At 46.7% G+C, this 15,720-nt stretch overlaps 1 long non-coding RNA gene across 2 annotated transcripts in view; it reads right to left on the bottom strand.

Annotated features, from left to right (window-relative positions):
* Positions 1-5,908: 5,908 nt before the first annotated feature.
* LOC108586470 overlaps positions 5,909-15,720 on the bottom strand; it is a 31,005-nt gene continuing 21,193 nt past the window's right edge. For both annotated transcript variants that reach the window (XR_001903847.3, XR_001903846.3), the window contains exon 2: positions 5,909-6,543. This is a non-coding gene — a long non-coding RNA (uncharacterized LOC108586470). The remainder of the gene's footprint in view (positions 6,544-15,720) is intronic.

Raw genomic sequence — 15,720 nt, 5'->3', positions numbered from 1 at the left:
GAGAAAATATTTCTGAATGAGAGATCTAGTAAGGCTTTGAAAAAGATGCCACTAATCCCTGAAGGGTGAATAGGTAGGTTTTCCAAAGACAGAAGAGAGCAAGAGCCTGCCAGGCAGACGTGGCATATGATGAGCGACAGAGGACCACTCCAAGGTGAGAGGTATGGGGTTATGGGGTGCAATCCCAGAAGACCTGGAGTACGCTGGAATTTGCAGACAGAACGACCCACTGAAACCACCATAAAATGTAGCCTGTCTCTGGGTACTGGGCACATGCGTAAGGTTCTTTAAATTCACACACGAAATATCAAAGCATAAGGGCTTGTAACCAAAGGAAACACCCACTAATCATAGTTTTCGCCAGGAACACCCTAACTGACATTTTAATTAACAAGTTGTTCTCCCCCCACTCCGTTTTTAATATAAGGACTTCTTGTTGCTTTAAATCTAAAATTAATTAAGTGAGAGTTCTCCTCTGGAGTAGAGTATATGGCTCATGTTAAATGGACGGGAGTGATAAGGTAAGATATATGGCTGGAAGTGTAGGGGGGCACTGAAAACCTCTTTGCCTCTGCAGCGGAGGCAAACCAAACCAGCCACAGCCCACTTTCTCACTGAGAACCTGGGGATCCTGGACTTTTTCCAAGAAATATTCCATTTGATTCTGCAGCTCAGCTAAAACCTAGAATTACTGAAGGTTAAAATGCTGTTACAAGGCCCTACATGATCTGGCCCCTGCCTCTCTCTGTAACCATAATCTCACCTCGCTCCACCTAGTCCGTGGGCCCAGTCACACTGCCCTTCTAGTTGTTTCTGAACATGACAAGCTTGTTCCCACCTCAAGGCATTTGCACTTGTGGTTTCTTATGCTGGAGACACTCTTCCAGCACATTTGCAAGGCACGTCTTGGGTGAGAAGTCATCTCTTTCTCAATACCTCTTTTTTTTTTTTTTTTTTTTAGACGGAGTCTCACTCTGTCTCTAGGCTGGAGTGTAGTGGCGAGATCTCGGCTCACTGCAACCTCTGCCTCCTGGGTTCAAGTGATTCTCCTGCCTCAGCCTCTTGAGTAGCTGGGACTACAGGCGCCCGCCACCATGCCTGGCTAATTTTTGTATTTTTAGCAGAGACGGGGTTTCACCATGTTGGCCAGGATGGTCTCGATTTCCTGACCTCATGATCCTCCTGCCTCGGCCTCCCAAAGTGCTGGGATTACAGGCATGAGCCACCACGCCTGGCCCTCAATACCTTTTCTAACCACCTAAATACTAATTGATACTAAATACTAAATACCGTCTAAAATACTAATCGATTCCTCTCCCCTAACCATTACCCTGATTTACTATCTTCATAGCCCTTATCACTCACTGAAACCATGGGCCATTTGTGTGCCACTTCTCTTCTCTGTCTCTCTCACTAGAATGGCAGCCCCAGGAAAGTAATGACTGGAAACAGCATATGCTCTCACTTATAAGTGGGAGCTAGGCTATGAGGACATGAAGGCCTAAGAATGATATAATGAACTTTGGGGATTTGGTGGGGGAGGTAGGAGGGGGGCGAGGGATAAAAGACTACATATTATAAGTGCACCAAAATCTCAGAACTCACCACTACAGAACTCATCCATGTAAACAAAGCCCACCTGTATCCCAAAATCTTGAAATAAAAAAAATTGTGTAAAAATAAGTAAATAGATAATAAAATGGTTTTTCGTTTTGTTTTGTTTTGTTTTTTGAGACAGAGCCTCGTTCTGTTGCCAGGCTGGAGTGCAGTGGCACTATCTCAGTCCACAGCAACCCCACCTCTCACGTTCAAGCAATTCTCCTGCCTTAGCCTCCCAAGTAGCTGTGACTACAGGCACGCACCACCACGCCCAGCTAATTTTTGTATTTTTAGTAGAGATGGGGTTTCACCATGTTGGCCTGGGTGGTCTCGATCTCTTGACCTCATGATCTGCCCACCTTGGCCTCCCAAAGTGCTGGGATTACAGGCGTGAGCCACTATGCCCAGTCTAAAATGGGTTTTTTAAAGTAGCATGAATGTCTCCTAGTCAGTACACTCTACCATGAAATATGTACATATTTATGCATTTATTTATAAAATAACTTCTACAAGTAAACTGAAATACCACTAAAAGAAAGAGAAAGAAAGACAAGAAAGAAAGAAAGAAAGAAAGAAAGAAAGAAAGAAAGAAAGAAAGAAAGAAAGAAAGAAAGAGGGAGGGAAGGAGAGAGACAAAGAAAAAGAAGGAAAGAAAAAGAAAGAAAGAGAAAGAAAGAGAGGAAAGAGAAGAAAGAAAGAAAGAAAGAAAGAAAGAAAGAAAGAAAGAAAGAAAGAGAGAAAAGAAGGAAGGAAGGAAGGAAAGAAAGAAAAGAAAGAAAGAGAGGGAGGGAGAGAGAGAAAGAAAAAGAGAGGAAAGAGAAGAAAGAAAGGAAGAAAGGAAGGAAAGAAGGAAGGAAGGAAGGAAGGAAGAAAAAGAAAGAAAGAAAGAAAGAAAGAAAGAAAGAAAGAAAGAAAGAAAGAAAGAAAGAAAGAAAGAGGAAAGAAAGAAAGAAAGAAAGAAAGAAAGAAAGAAAGAAAGAAAGAAAGAAAAGAAAGAAAGAAAGAAAAGAAAGAAAGAAAGAAAGAAAGAAAGAAAGAAAGAAAGAAAGAAAGAAAGAAAGAAAGAAAGAAAGAAAGAAAGAGAAAAGAAAAGAAAGGAAGGAAGGAAGGAGCACCTTATTCACTCATGCACCCCTGCACCTAGGACATAGCGGACGCTTAGGAACTTCTTGTGGAATAAACGGAAGGATGATATTCCCTCTGCTGAGAATGTTCTTTCCCCCTACTTCCTCCCCTCCTCTCTCCAGACTTTGCCTGGCTGACTTATGCTCACTCTTCTGCTTTCAGCTTCAGCCACATTTCTTGATTTTCTAGATTGGGCAAGACCCTCTTTGATACCATTCATCATTTCATCATAACTAAAATCAGTAATTGTGAGAATGGGTTGTTTAATGTCCATCTAGAAGGTAAGACCCAGGAGGGCAAGGAGTTGGTAAAACACTCCGTAATTAGTAGCTACTTTTTTTTTTATTTGTATCATCAGCATGCTGTATTCTTTTGACCAAAGCAACCAGAAGGAAGATCTTCCAAGATAGCCTCAGACACAACCGTCCTCTCCCCAGGATAGGTGAAGGTGTCTGGGGACCACAGAGGCAGGGACCTGGGCCTTGTGTGATCTGCGTTTGGGTCTGCAGGACAAGGGTTCTTGGCACGAACATCAGTGAAGCAGGTGCAGTGCTGGAATCCATTCTTGCTATTGAGATTTCTTCCTCCAGGCAATGAGTCAGCGGTATAGAATCTCATCACTTTGAATAGAACACATTTTATTTATCTATCCCACTCTTGATGGGCATTTAGGCTCTTTCTAAATTTTTGCTGTAAAAAAATTATTCCGTAATCCTTCCTTCACTCTCCCGCATTGTTAGATCTTTTCCTTTCTGCTGGATTGTTCCCGCCAGCCAACAAACACATCATAACTCACATCATCTTAAAAGTAATAATAATGGGCCAGGTGCAGTGGCTCACACCTGTAATCCCAGCACTTTGGGAGGCTAAGGCGGGTGGATCACGAGGTCAGGAGATTGAGACCATCCTGGCTAACAAGGTGAAACCCTGTCTCTACTAAAAATACAAAAAAATTAGCTGGGTGTGGTGGCGGGCGCTTGTAGTCCCAGCTACTCAAGAGGCTGAGGCAGGAGAATGGCGTGAACCCGGGAGGCGGAGCTTCCAGTGAGCAGAGATCGCGCCACTGCACTCCAGCCTGGGTGACAAAGCGAGACTCCGTCTCCAAAAATAAATAAATAAATAAGTAATAATAATAATATGAAAACAACTTTTCGACCCTCTACTTCCTATTTTAACTATCATTCCACCTCTATTCTCCTTAATAGAAAACTCCTTACTGGCTTACACTTGTAATCCCAGCACTTTAGGAGGCTAAGGCGAGCAGATCGCTTGAGGTCAGGAGTTCAGGACCAACCTGGCCAACATGGTGAAACCCCGTCTCTACTAAAAATACAAAAATTAGCCAGGCATGGTGGCGTGTGTGTGTAGTTCTAGCTACTCAGGAGACTGAGGCAGGAGAATCACTTGAACCTGGGAGGCAGAGGTTGCAGTAAGCAGAGATAGTGCCACTGCACTCCATCCTGGGTGACAAGAGCAAAACTCCAAAAAAAAGAAAGAAAGGAAAAGAAAAGAAAGGAAGAAAACTCCTCCAAAAATTGCTTTTACTCAACACCTACACATCCTCTCCTCCTATTCTCTCTCAAGCCCACTCCACAAAATGCTCTGGCAAGGCCTCTGGTGACCTCCATGTGGCCAAATCCAACAGCCAGCTCTCAAGCTTCATCGTGCGGAATCTTTGCTGTCATGTGGCACGTGGGAGCATTCCTCTTTCCTGGAAACTCTTCTCCCTTCCCTCTTTCTTAGTGCTCATTCTGAGAAGGGCTATTTCTTCTTAGCCTTCTTTTCTGATTTCTTTCTCTTCCTGTGCCCTAGACGATGGTGGGTCCCAGGACTCAGCCCTTAGACCTCTTCTCTTCACTGCCTGTGCTCGTTCCCAGGGCAATTCATCTGCCCCACAGGTCTGAGCACTATCTACACCTGGTTGACTCCCATGTTCCCACCACCCATCCTGACCTCCCCACTCAACTCCAGCCTTACAAGGCCAGCTGCCTTCTTGACAGCTTTGCTTGAATGACTAATAGCCTTTATTAGATTTAACATTCACACGCGCGCGCACACACACACGCACACACACACACACACTGAATCCAGTTAGGCACATGGTCTTCCGCCACCTTCAAAAATGGTAGTTCAGGCTTCCAGGTGCTCAAGCCAAAAACCAAGGAGCCAATGTAGTCTCTTGTCTTCTACTCACACTCTCTATTCAATCCTTCAACAAATCCAGTCAGTGGTACCTTCCACACCAACCCAGCACCGATCGTGGATACATCTCCATCACCATCACTTCGTTCAAGCCCCCTTCATCCGCCACCTGAAGCATTGTAAGGGTCCTCCACTTTCTCCCAGCCTTGCCCTACCCCAGTCTGTTTTCAGCACAGCCACAGCTGCTGGAGTGATCTTTGTAAAACACTGTGAGATTGTGTTCTCACTCTATTCAATGATTTCCCATCTCAATCAGAGTAAAAGCGAAAAGCCCTACAGTGGCTGGCAGGGCTTTGTATGAGCTGGGACCTAACCACCCATCCAATGTCATCTCTTCCCCCCCTCCCCCAACCCCAGCTCTCTCCGCTCTGGCCACAGCGGCTCGCTTGCTGTTCCTCAAATTCATCAAGCCCCGCTTCCAACTCAGGGCCTTTGGAGGGAGCCTTGGTCTCTCTGTCCAAAATACTCCCCCTCCCCTCCCACAGTCATATCTTGATGCTTCACTCTTTCAGAGTGTCTCTTTATCAGAGAGGCCTTCCCTAACTCCCTATCTTAGTCAATTCAGGCTGCTATCACAAAATACCAAAGATTGAGTGGCTTAAACAACAAACATTTACTCCCATGGTTCTGGATGCTGAAAGTTGAAGATCAGGGTGCCAGCGTGGTAGGTTTCTTATTGAGGGTCCTTTTCCTTGTGTCCTAACATGGCAGGAAGAGAAAGAGCTCGGGTCTGTCCATCCCCTTATAAGGACATCAATCCCATCATGGGGGCTCTATGCCCATGACCTCATCCAAACCTAATTGTCTCCCAAAGGCCCCACCTCCAAAGACTATTACATTGGGGATTAAGGCTTCAGCATGAATCTGGGGGACACATTCAGTCCATAGCACTGCCCTACACAACATAGCCATTTCAGGCTCCTTTTCCCCCTCATCTCACTTAACTTTACTCCACAGCACTTAACCGCCATCCAACATGCACTTGGTTTAACCTGTTTAATCATTGATTGATTATTAGCTGACTCTCCCCGAGTAGATGGTAAGGTATGTGATAAGAGGAGTAATGGGCATCTTGTTTGCTGTTCTATCCCTACCACGTTAAGCATGTAGCAGGTGCATAATCATCATGTGTTGAATGAATGAACATCTGTATGTGCATCTTTGCCGTACACATGGGTTTCTCTAGATCAGACACAAGGAATAGAACTGTTCCTTGACAGGGCATATGCATTTTCAGTTTCCCTAGATACAGCTGAATTGCTGTCCAAAGTGGTTGGGACATGGCCTTCTCGTTTTCCCAGATCCTCTCCAACACTTTAAGTTTTTGCCAAATTGATGGGTCACAGTGGTGTTGTGCGGCTTTAATTTGTATATTCCTGATGATTAGTGAGGTTGAGCATCTTGTCTTTGTTTCTATGACTTGCCTTTCCTCTTCTTTGCTCATTTTCTGATCGAGTTGGTCTCTTGGGCCTTGGTGCCCTTATGACAACTAAGAATGTCTGCTCAGGTCATCTCCAAGTTTCGTTCCAGCTCCAGTGCTCTTTGATGCAATTCATTTGACAGTTATTTATTGAACAACTCTCAGAGCAAGCATTCTTCAAGTCACAGAGGGTGTGCCTGTGAACAAGAGAGACAACGTCATGCTCTCATGAAGCTTGTATTCTACGCAGGAAGGCAATTTAGAAAATCGCCAAGAACTCAAACAAGGAAATTATATTAATTCAGACCACGCTCAATGCCATGAAGAAGAGTGACGGGATGGGAGAGGTTGTTGCAAAAGAGTTTCTGAGGAGGTGATATTTGGGCTGGCACCTGAGTGAGGAGATGGAGCCAGCAATGGAAAGATCCAGGGAAAACACTCCAAGCAGGAGGAATAGCAAGCATAGAGGCCCCAGGATCAGCTTAGCAATGCTGCGAGGAAAGAAGAAGCTTGCAGAGCCAGGAACGAAGGAGCTGCACATGCAAATATCTGGAAAACAACATTCCAGTCTGGGAGGAACAGAGGGTGCTGAAGCCATCAGGAGGGAGGAGCCAGTAAGACTTGTTGGAAGGACCAAAAGAAGGTCACTGATGCTGGAGCAGAGGGAAGAGAAGAGGGGCATGCATGCAGCGCGGGAGGGAGGCAGGGCCAGAGCTGAGAGCCTTGCACAGCATTGCAAGGGCTCTGGGCTTTGTCTTAAAAACAGTGGGAGGACAGTGAAGTCTTCTATGCAGGAGAACCATGTGCTTAGATTCGCTTCTTTAAGAGAAGCTTCAAGAAGCATGAACTGGGGAAAACAAAAGCAGTTTTAGGAAGACACATTAGGAGCTGGAGTGAACACTTCTCTCTATAACTGCTTGACCTCTGAACACCCTTCTCAGATTTGGTATCCACCATTCTGGGAGTCCCGTGGGGGGTAGGGCCTGTTCTGCATGCCGGGAGCTAAAACCACAGGGACTTGCTCTCCTTAACCCCTACCGCTGAAGCAGAAGGTGAACCCCAACAGTCAGCTAGCTGTCCCTGCCTGGGGTTTAGATCTGAAGCTAGTGACACAGAGTGACCTGGGACATTCCGAAGACATTGTGGAGGTATCAGCAAATGGTGGCATTCACTGTGGCCATCAAAGAAGGTGCTGCTCTGTTCTAATTCGGGCAATGGGCTCGGAGGACATGGGGGTGTGGGGAAAGCACAGGCCGCATCTGAAGGGCTCCAGGGACCTGGGCCAGGCAGGCAATAAGCCCAGTGTGGCCAGATCTTCAGATTTCCCAAAAGAAGCTGGGATGCCAAATTCTTATGTAAAATCACCCGGTTTTAATCCTGATTACAAATTCAAATTTTGAAAATCCTGCAGGTTGGGCAGAGAGGTCAACATAGCTTACCAGGGACCGGTTTATAACCTCTTTCCTAATGCTTTATCCTTTTGTGAGGAAGTCCTTCCTCACATTTCACAAGGTCAAAAGAAGAGCATTTTAGCAGAGGGCTGGGAAAAAGTCAGCTAGAGATGGAAGTTTCTTAGCTAAAAGGAAGCAGCTGAACTTCCACTGATCCCCAAAGCACAGAAGTCCAAGGGCAGAGGCTGAGCTGGATAGACAATAGGAAGTTGTGGCACTCCTAGACTAAGGTAGCTGCAGCTGCAGTGGAGATGGCCAAGGGTAGAGAAGTAGAGCAGATACCCAGGGTGACTGCCCCATCTTTCAGGGACTCTGCCCATCTCAAAAGCATTATGGTTTCTCTGGAGAGAAACAGGCAACGTCAGGCAGGGAGGCAATGGTCTAACAGACCTGGGCTCTGCCACCAATATATCAAATTACCCTGGACCTGGGCATCAGTTTCCCCCTCTGCACCATAAGGTGGTGGAGGCAGATGTGCCCGAAGAGTGTGTCCAACTCTGCAGTCCTTCACTGATGGGATCCCTTCACCCCAACAGCAGCAGGATGAGCAACTTCTCTGGAGATGTTCCCTGGGGCGGCTGGAGAAGCAAGCACAGACCTCCCCCCAACCATGCACTGAGCAATCATTTCTGGAATAACTTCAGATTCAAGCAGCTTTTGTAAACTGCCCCGTTTAAATTAAAACAAATCAATATGCTTTCTAAAATTTAGTCTCAGCTAAACAGCTGTGACAGTTCATAGCAACCTGAACTTGAAATGAACCCACCCTACGTATAAATAAAGCCTTTGATGTCTTCATTAGTTTCTCACATGCCATTTTTTCACAGTCTATCAGGCTAAGTGCTTTGCAACTTATATATATTTTTGCAGGAGGAGTATTTAACCTTCTGATTAGTCACCGCAAGCAGCACAATGACAGAAACCCTGATTTTGCACACAATGAATTTATTGATAGATTTAGCCCATTAGCTGTATTTACCTGTCAGTTCTATGGACACTAATGAGTTGTTTTTCAAGGACTAATGAGAACTGTAATGGCTAATGGATGTTTACAGCTTCACCGCGCAGCACCATGTGATGCCGTGAGCACCGGCTCCCGTCCCTCCGAGTCTTTAATTGGCACCATCAGAGGACTCTTTAATTACATTTGAGCAGACAATAAAGATTCCAGCCAAATCAATGGCAGGAAGGCAGTGAGCTGGATTCTGCAGGAGGCTGGTCACTCTGATGGGCACCAGCCTAATGCTTCAGCCAGCACTGTGACTTCCCCCATGACACCCTTTGGTAGGAGGAAGTGCTGAAGAATGTCCTGGCAAGGCATGCGTTTAAAGATTTGCCTCCTAAGTCAACCCCTGGGCTTGTAGAGCAGGGCTGGGGGTCACTGTCCCACCATAGGGGAGGGAAGGGTAAGATAGTCCACAGAGTGGTGACCCTCCAGGCATTGGAAAATAGAGCACCCTTGGACACTTAGATTTAGTGAAACTTTTTGTTCATCAAGGACATGTTTTCCTCTGTGTTATATCCAAAGACAGGGCTCCGGCTAAGGTCAATATTCACAAGACAGTCTTGGCATTAGCAAGGGACAGTTGGCTTATGATAAATTTACAAAGAAAAATCCAATGTTTGCAATACGTATTCACTCACTGAGGTGTTTGTCCATTCATTTGGCATTTACCAAGTGCCCACTGAAGATAAAATGTACCAAAAAGTACAAATAAGGGAATATCTTACCAAGTAGAGAAATAAAGGGAAAGAACATCTAAATTTGCAGAATGCTTTTACAGAAGTGTGAGTATGTTACTTTCAACTGCATAAAACCCATTGCAAAGATCGTATTTCTATACCAAGGTACCATACTTGCTGGACCTGCCATTATACATTTCTAATCAGAACCATCATGCCAGATGGCTTAAGAACACCTGCTTCTTTAGCAGATGAAGCTACTGTTGACCAGTTCTTCACAGAAAGGGCAGAGATCAGCTTGGCTGATCAATCAGATTTTTGTTCCAAGGAGGCTGGTGAGAGTGGGGAGGAGTCTGAGGATTGTTTTGTAACAGGAGCAGGTTATGGGGATATTAGGGAACTGGGGGTGTTATGCCTGGAGAAAAGTGAAATGTGTGATGGTGGCAGTGGAAGGAGAATGCTGTTGAGTGAGGACATTTGTTTGTTGACCCAATAGGATCACACAAGGATCACTGGGCGTTAGGCACAGGGGTGCAGCCATTTAAAGACCAACTTATCTGTGAGTGCATCTACCACTGAATATGCTCATCTACCAGCCTTGACCTTTCCAGAACCCTTGCCAGTCCTGGGAGGGGGATCTGACCTTTCTTGGTGCTTCCTATGGGCCATGAACACATTCAATCTGGTGATGAGGATGCTGCTACAGAAATTAGAAGAGCAGTTTCCATAGAGAAGTGGGGGCGGAAGCCAGATTGCACAAGGATTAAGGAAGGAGTGGGTGGTGAGGAAGTGGCAGCAGTGACAAGTTGAATGATGGAGAGAGATAGAGCAGTCACTCAAGGGGGTCAGGAGGACCTGAGCACATTTATAAGATTCTAGGAAAATGTCACCTGAAAGGGAAAGATTGGAAATGCAAGAAAGGGGAGGTGACTGATGGAGGAAGGTCTCAGAGGTATCAGGAGTTGGGTGAGAATAGAATAACGAAAGAGGAGGAGGGACTGGCCTCAGAACAGGAGAGGGAGTCTACCTCCAGTGGTGAAGGGAAGCAACAAAGATGCCCAGCAATTTTGATGTGGAAAAGAAGGAAACTAGGAGCTTCAGTCTCTCCTTATTTTGTTCTCTGAGAAGACCAGGAGACTTCACTTGTCTCAGCCTAGTGCCCGGAGGAGAGTGGAGAAGGTGTGGGGTAGTCACACTAGGTCTCTCAACCAGGGGCCCTCAAAATGAAAGGATCAGAGAGGGCTCCAACTTGGGCCTCCCAATCACCATCTTCTGGAGGCTCAATCAGCAACGCTTCCTGGCTATGCTCAGGAAGGAAAAGAAGCAGGAGAATGGTTCTCCCAGAGTTCAGGATTTGCAGAGTACAGGCAGTCGGGGCATAAAGGATGCTTGGAGACTGTGAGCCCTTGACCATGGGGTCAAGGTTGGGAGGATGAATGAAGAGAATCAAGAGAAGTAGGGGGGTGAGAGCCTGCTGAAGATGAAAACAGGGTTCAGGAGGGACAAAACAGAAGGATATGGAAAAGGCAAGGGAATTTGGGGGTCACCGGGATTCCAGGACCAACCTCAGGCTGGCTGAGCAGCTAAAAACAGGGCCCTTCTGCAGAGGTGGGATCTTCTCATTCCGGGAGACCATTCTAATGGGGGAAGGGAGGCCATAAGCATCTGTTTCCTTCCAAGCAGCAGACAGGGGTCAGACTTAGTTGCGCAGCCTTATGAGGCCCAACATCTGGTGTTCTTGAGGTGACTTCTTGGCTCCTTTGTGCCCCCAAGTCACTGCCTTCCTCCAAGGTATGGCAGGGCTTCCCCCTTGGTTTCCATGGCCAACATCCTGAGTCCTCGTTAGCACAGAAGCATTCCCACCTCCCAGTCTGTAGGGATAGACTCACTCTGATCCTTTCCTTGCCTAGATCTTGGGGATCCCTTCCCCAAGGAGATGAAGTCCTGTATTGAATCCTCTCAGGCAGAAACCAGAAAGACCCGGCACCATTGACCAAGTCTCCACAATTCCAGCTCCTCAGAGAGGAACTTTTGAACAGTGATGCCCTCAGCTGCATCAAATGAGAGTTTACAAGCCTCGTTGACCCTGAAAAGTCCCTGTAGGGATGCAGAAGCCACAAAGGATCATGATGAGAACATCAGGGAGGCGCCTGAACTGGGGGTTATGGTCACTGAGGAAAGGGAATAATGCCTGCACAAAGAGAGGTGGGCTTGAAATGGGTTAGCCCCCATCCTGTACAGCATTTACTCAACAGTTATTGTGCAAGTGCCTCCTGGGTGTCAAGCTCTGTGCTTGGCGGTGGGGATTCCTAGACACGAGACACAGCTCTGAAGAAAAGACATAAACAATATGGCAGGGACACTGAGGATGCTGTGGGAGGAGAGCGCACATCACTGTCCCAGCCAATGAGGCGTGGGAAGGCTTTTAGAGGAGGGGGAATATCTGAGCTGTCTAAGTGGGAGAAGAATCTCCAAGGGAGAAGACAAGAAGGTATTCATTCATTTACCCCACCGATATTTACTCACTGGCTCTCTCTGACAGGCACTATTCTAGGGGCTGGAGATGCAACAGTGAACAAAAGAGTCCCAAATCTTTGTCTGTATAGAGCTTATGTTTCAGGTAAGGGTAACCATGCTATATTCAGGGTACTGCAAGAGATCAGCATGATTAGAACTAAAGTCTGAAAGAGTTTGTAACAAGAGACAAGAGTGAGAAGATGGGTGGGGTGAAATTGCATGAGCCTTGCATTCCATGATAAGGACTTTGCAGCCTACCCGAAAGCAGCTGAAGGGTCACCGAAGAATTTCACACAACTGACATCTGCATTTCAGTTGGGCAGTGGTAGAAAAGGTTGAAGAAGAGGAAGACCTGATGTTGAGCCCAGTTAAGGGACTGCGGAAATACTCTGGATGAGAAGCCAGTGGGGCGGCAGTAGGAACAGACAGAAGGAGATACATTTGAGGGGTTTTAAAGAGACAGAGTCAATAGAACTGGATGAGCTACGAGACAAGAAAAAAAGAGGAACCTGGGAGAGCATCCAGTTTCTTATGTGGGTGCCTGGAGGGATGCCTTGCTGAGTGGAACACAGCAGGAAGGAGAGCATCAAGGGGAGAGCGATCACTTTTCAGACCTACTGAGCTTGAACTGCTGAGTCTCACCATACTGGGATGGGCATGCTGACTTCAGGTCTGAAGTCAGGAAAGAAATTTGGCCTGGGGAGTCATCAGAGCCCATGGAAGGAGGGAGGGATGTGAGTGCTTAGGGAAGGTGTTTATGGTAGGAAGAGAGGAGTTCTGGGCGCAGAACCTTGAGGATCACCAACAATGAAGGGGTAGGAAGGGCCGAAGCAGAGGGGTCGGAAGAGGAGTCAGAGAGATGAGAGGAGACCCAGGACACTGCGCATGAGGTAGGAGAGGGCTTCCAAAAAAAGGAGAGTGGTCAGGTGTCAAATAGGCTCAGAGAGGTCCTGGGAAGGCTGAAAATAATCATTAGATTCAGACGAAGCAACATGGAGGCCTTAATGAGATTGGTTTCCGTGGGAGTGAAAATTGGAATGTGATGGGGAGAGAAGGGAGAGGGAGATAAGGAAGTGGAGACGATGCCCACCCTTCCAAGAATCTGGCTTTGAAAAGGAGAGAAAAAAGAAAAAAGGCAATGAGGATAAATAATCATTGAGTTGAGGGAGGCGGATTTTATTTTTAGATGAAAAATGTTCTGTTTGTTCATAATCCAATCCAAGAAGAACTAGCCAGGAGAGAGGGAGAGGAGTGAGGTTGGAGCTCTGAGACAGAGTGGAGGTGATTGTCAGAGCAGGATTGACAGGATGCTGGGGACTGGATGCAGAGTCTGCCTGGCCAGAAAAACAGGAAGGTCGGCTCTGCCTCCCAGATGAGATGAAAGAAGACAGGCCTGAGATTGGGTATGGATAGGTTTATGATTGGGAAGCTAGAGCGGAAGGGAGGGAGATGGGGAAAGAGGTCTTTAGCCACACTATGCTGAGTGTGGGTCCCCAGTGGCCAGACTCTGGACATGGCAGAACCTCTAGTGGCCACATCTGCTGCTCTGGGCATCGTGGCTTTAGCAGTGGTGGCAGCCATGGTGGTGCCTCAGGACAGAGTCAGACCAGAGCCATGCATTGATGACCTCTATGCAGCAGCAGGGAATGTCAAGTGGTGAGGAGGAGGAAGGCAAGTGGGTGAGACAGTGAAGGCAGGCAGGGGCGGAGCATGCTTTTGGCATCCTAGACTCCTGCTTCTTATAGCTTCTCCTACCTTCTCTCCTCTCTGGCTTTGAAGCCTCCTGAAGCCCAATGCAGCACCACAGAATCCCACCAACTGGCAGAAAGCTCCAAGCTGCTCCAGCCATGGGGAAGAACATGGACCAAGAGGTTGGCATAGAAACCAAAGATGCAACCTCCAAAGGGAAGCAGCCTGTCTGCATCAGTGCTCCCAGGCTATCGTTGGCCTGGATGACAACAGAGAATTTTTACTGGGAGGATGAGTGGAGGAAAGAAGAAAGGAAATAAACATTTATTTCATGCTTATTGCAGGCAACACCATGTCAAGTGCTTTAGAAATGTTCACTTGTTTAATTCTCAAGCCAACCATGGGAGGTGATATTATCCCTGCTATAAAGATGAGAAACCCAGGCCTCTAGGTTTCTCAGGATGATGCAGAAAGGTAGCAGCATCAAGCCGGGCTTTAAATCCAGGTCTTTCTTCCCTCCAAAGCAGGTATCCTCCCATAGCACACATGGCTTTCTGGACATTCTGTCCCTGCCACCACCCTTAGATCTGCAAGGACCTGCACAGCAGCTGCAGCCACACCACAGTCCTGCGTGTCAGTCACTGGAGGAAGGCCTCCTGCCAGCCAGAGCCCGGAAGAGAATAGTGTTGCAATCACACTCGGCTCAAGGTGAAAATTCAAATTTACAAAAAAAGTGCTGGACTTGGAACCATAAAACATAGGTGAGTTCAGTTTGTAGTTCTAAGACCCACCAGCTGGATGACCTTGGAGATGTCGCTTCACTTTCTAAGCCTCAGTTTCCTCCTTATAAAACAAGAATCCCAGCCAGGCGCCGTGGCTCATGCCTGTAATCCCAGCACTTTGGGAGGCCAAGGCAGGTGGATCATGAGGTCAGGAGATCGAGACCATCCTGGCCAACATGGTGAAACACCGTCTCTACTAAAATACAAAGAATTAGCCAGGTGTGGTGGCAGGCGCCTATAGTCCCAGCTACTCGGGAGGCTGAGGCAGGGGAATCGCTTAAATCCGGGAGGCAGAGGTTGCAGGGAGCCAAGATCATGCCACTGCACTCCAGCCTGGCAACAGAGCAAGACTCCATCTCGAAAAAAGACAAAAAACAAAAACAAAACCAAAAAACACAAGAATCCCTACCTCATAGCGTTGTTGGAAGGGTCAAGTACATACAATTATGGGCGTGCCAGTAAACATGCAATAACCAGCTCTCAAAAAAAAAAAAAATAAAAACAAAAATGAAGCCTGCATGTGTAGTCTTTCCTGATTTCCATGGTGTAAATACTCTCACCTTGGCCGACGGCAGGCTACTAAGGTGACATCCCTGCACATGGGGTTGGGAAGAGACATGGGTTACTACACCATTATATAACATTTCCTCCCTCCAGATACAGCAGACACAGCCTCCAGAGTACTATCTCTAGAGTAGAAATAACAATAAAATAATTAGAAAATGATGTGACTTTTTGTGTTTGTTACCTTTGTTTTAGACACAAATTATATAAGTTTATATCATTTAAACTTTAACAATGGCTATGTTTAATGACTGGTTCACAAAATTCCTGAAACGTAACAAGCAATTCTCATGAGTCAGCTCTAATACACCACTGATAATCGTGGCTATGCTAGAGCTGAATTAGGGGTGAAGTGGTATTTAAACCCAGGTCTGGCTGACTCCAGAGTGCATACTGCCATCAGCTTCCTACCTACATTGTAAGGTAGGGATCTGGCTGCCTAGAATTGCTGGTTGGCCCCAGGGCACCATTAGAAAAAACAGAGGGAGATGCTCATCTGTAGGCACTGCATGGAAGAAAGTTGCCCTGGACCCTCCAGCCATTGCACAAGGCTGGGGCTCAGCCTAGGTAGCAGCCACCTGCCCTGTCTCTGTTGATCAAAGGCAGCAGCAGCTTTTGCAATAATGTGATAACGACTGTTTCTGGGACTGAGTATTTTGTTAGTCTTCCCAAAAGTTGGACCAGTGGT

Source organism: Papio anubis, chromosome 1, assembly GCF_008728515.1.
Source record: "Papio anubis isolate 15944 chromosome 1, Panubis1.0, whole genome shotgun sequence".
Lineage (NCBI taxonomy): Eukaryota > Metazoa > Chordata > Mammalia > Primates > Cercopithecidae > Papio > Papio anubis.
Note: the sequence above shows the minus strand (reverse complement) of the source record. Positions and strands in the feature narration are given on the sequence as shown.